Source organism: Penaeus monodon, chromosome 22, assembly GCF_015228065.2.
Source record: "Penaeus monodon isolate SGIC_2016 chromosome 22, NSTDA_Pmon_1, whole genome shotgun sequence".
NCBI lineage: Eukaryota > Metazoa > Arthropoda > Malacostraca > Decapoda > Penaeidae > Penaeus > Penaeus monodon.
Window position 1 is genome coordinate 21,851,859 of NC_051407.1, and position 386 is coordinate 21,852,244.

The window sequence follows — 386 nt, forward strand, 5'->3', positions numbered from 1 at the left end:
CAAAATTTATCTTGTGAAAATTGGTCTTAATGTTGTGCATATTTCATTTTCCATTACTCTTTTGTGACAGAAGCGGTGAAGGTTATGTTGCTTACTAAATTCATATATTTTTTCACAAGGTACACAATTTTTATATTTCGATTAAAATTAGGTTTATAAATTCCTACTAAACTCGAACAGAAATCAAGGACCATCGGATAAATACGCGAATGTTTGTATTCTGCACATTTTTTATAGATAAGTTGATGTTTACACGCTTGCTCCCTCTGTCAGTGTTATCGTTAGTAATGTTTATTATGACCTGTTTTTGTTCATTAAAGTCAGTGATTTATTTCAGACCATAATTTGCGATTACTTTTTTTCTCTGGAAGAATTCGTGTAAACCA